The sequence below is a fragment of the Ictalurus furcatus genome, chromosome 8 (assembly GCF_023375685.1).
Source record: "Ictalurus furcatus strain D&B chromosome 8, Billie_1.0, whole genome shotgun sequence".
In the NCBI taxonomy this organism is placed as follows: domain Eukaryota; kingdom Metazoa; phylum Chordata; class Actinopteri; order Siluriformes; family Ictaluridae; genus Ictalurus; species Ictalurus furcatus.
In genome coordinates, this window is record NC_071262.1 from 24,171,475 (window position 1) to 24,174,127 (window position 2,653).

Consider the following 2,653-nt stretch of genomic DNA (forward strand, 5'->3'; position numbering starts at 1 on the left):
ACCAATAATGGCTGATCCTATGGAAAATAATTTTTCAAGCATGAGATGTTAAATGGATTCACACATTAATGCAGTTTCCAAGTATTTTAATTATTATATTTCAAGGTAAAGTGCAACGCACCATAATCATGGCCTCACCCTTATCTGTCTTACTGCAGAGACACATGTATCATTAGTGTCCAAGCATTCATTTTCTCTCCTATCAGATTATTGTATTCCTACAGATCCAGCTCTCCGCTTCTGGGTTTTATATAGTTTTATAGGGTTTTATATACGCAAAGTTACTTCTCCTTCCGGTATGAAGAGTCATCCGACCCTCTCAGACTCTGAGGAGCCAGAGGGGAGGAGCCAGTGAGAAGGAGCCAGTGAGAAGAAGAGAAAACTCCCCTTTTTTCACAGAAGTGCACCATGAAGTGTCATGCTTCAGGGAAAGCTGCGTTTATAACCCTGAGAACCCTGAGACTATTCATCATGGGGGATAAACAGTACAGCTATTTTGGTATACCAAAGGTGGAGGAGGTGCTTGCAACCACTTCACTCCATCGACAGCAGCAAAATCAGGGGGGCTGGCTTTGTCATCCAGGCTGTGTAAGACCACCTGTTTGGCGAAGCCTATGCGGTAGTGGGTCTTGCTTGTGGGCTTAAAATGCCAGTGTTGCAGACCTACCAGGCAGACCTGCTGAATTGTGAGGAAGGCAGAGCAGGCAAGTGTGGCGGCCCACTTCCCTCTGCAGAAAGCCAGGGGGACCAGGTGTCCACAGTCGCAGTCTGCTTGTAGGCTTGATTTAAAAATGATAATCAGTGCCAAAGAGGCAGAAAAAAGTGGTTCTGAGGGGCCGCAGAAGGAGATATCAGGGGATGAGAGGTTTTTAGTGCAGTTAGCACCCAGTATTACTGTAGGGCTTCCATAGTCAATGTCGTCCCGAGTTTTCAGTTTTCTCTGGTCACGAGCTGTCACAAGGCAACAAATATCTGATGCTTTCCCTCCAACAAAATGTGGAAAATTAACAATATTAAAGACAATCTGGCAGCATGGAAACTACTGTCAAATGTGTCTTTATGGGTTCTGTCCTCCATATTAAGGGTGACGGTTCATAGCTCAACCCCCATTTCAGAGGCGTGCTCACCACAGTAGTCAGCACAATGCAGAGCCTGATGGTAGCCCAGGAAGTAGATCTCTCTTGGACGAAGGGGCCATATAAGGGAGGGAGAGAGGTTTACAGCTGTTATTTCCTGTCCAAAGAAAAGATGCAACCAATTTTAGATCTGCATCATCTAAACCATACTCTTGGTACATACAGGTTCAGGATGTTGATGCTCAAACTTTTCGCTCCACATACTCAGTTTGCAGATTGGGTTGTGACAATAGAGCTAAAAAAGATGCATATTCCATTGCCCATCACAGGAAGTTCCAGAGGTTCGCGTTTGAATCGCGTATCAATATTGGTTCTTCCTTTCACTAGCTTTATCTCTTTGCACCTTCACAAACGGAAAGGATGCCGTGCTGGCTCCTTTGCGACTCCAGTGCATCCATGTGCTAAACTACTTGGACATCTGGTTAATTCCAGCGTGGTCTAGGAAGTTAGCAATTCAACATTGAGATTATTGATTATACTCCTTACATGGGCGAGAATTGAGATTCTCGCCCATGTAAGGAGCTTGGGTCTTAAGTTGAAAAGTTTAGAGCGACTTTTCTAGGGGTTATATGGAATTCGATTACAATGAGGTCATGTTTATCCCCAACATGCATAGGGCAATCCTATCAATATTGAGCAAGATAAAGTTAGTTCTGGGCATCCCCTTCAGTTTCTATGGTGGCTGTTGGGGCTTATGGCAGCAGGAGAGAATGTCATATGGTTGGGCCCATTGCACTTGAGACCGGTCAGTGGTAGCTGATAGTCTGGGGTGTCATCTGAGGATGAAACCCCTGAGAGTAATCTGTGTCACGTGGCAATGCCTACATGCTCTGAGAACTTGGAGGTGTCCCCGCTTTCTAGCCTCAGGTCACACTCTAGGGACATCTATTATCGCAAAATGCTAATGTCAAACGCCTCACTCATGGTCTCTGGAGCAGCCCTCATCTAGTGTGGCATATAAGTCGCCTAGAAGTGTGGGCACTGAAATTCTTCTCCTCATTTGAGAGGTCACCATGTGTGAAATAATACAGCTGTGACCTCATATATCAACCACCAGGGAGGATTGCACCCCTCTTCAGGCAGGCTCAACTAATTGTTCTCTGGCAGAGGAAAAGTTTTGTCAGTGAGTGCAATGTACATTCTGGGCAACTGGAATGTGGGGGCAGACATCCTGTCAAGGCAGGGGCTGAGGCCTCTATCCATAAGTGGGTGAGTCCATATGGCAGTGGTTCAGCCAAGCGGGGGTGGACATATTTGCCTCTGAGGAGACAATACGCTGTCAGCTGTGGTTCTCCCTCACTTCTCCTACACGAAAAAGGGTCAGGGTGCTCTGCTCCCACAGGGTCTCACAAGAGACATGCAATATCTGCTACTAGTAGCACCAAATTGACCTGCTTGAGTTCGGTTCTTGGAGATAATATCTCTGCTGGATGGAACTCCCTGGGAGATTCCTGTTCACAGGGATCTATTGTCTCAACCAAGAGGGTTGATTTATCACCCTTGGCTGGAACTATGGA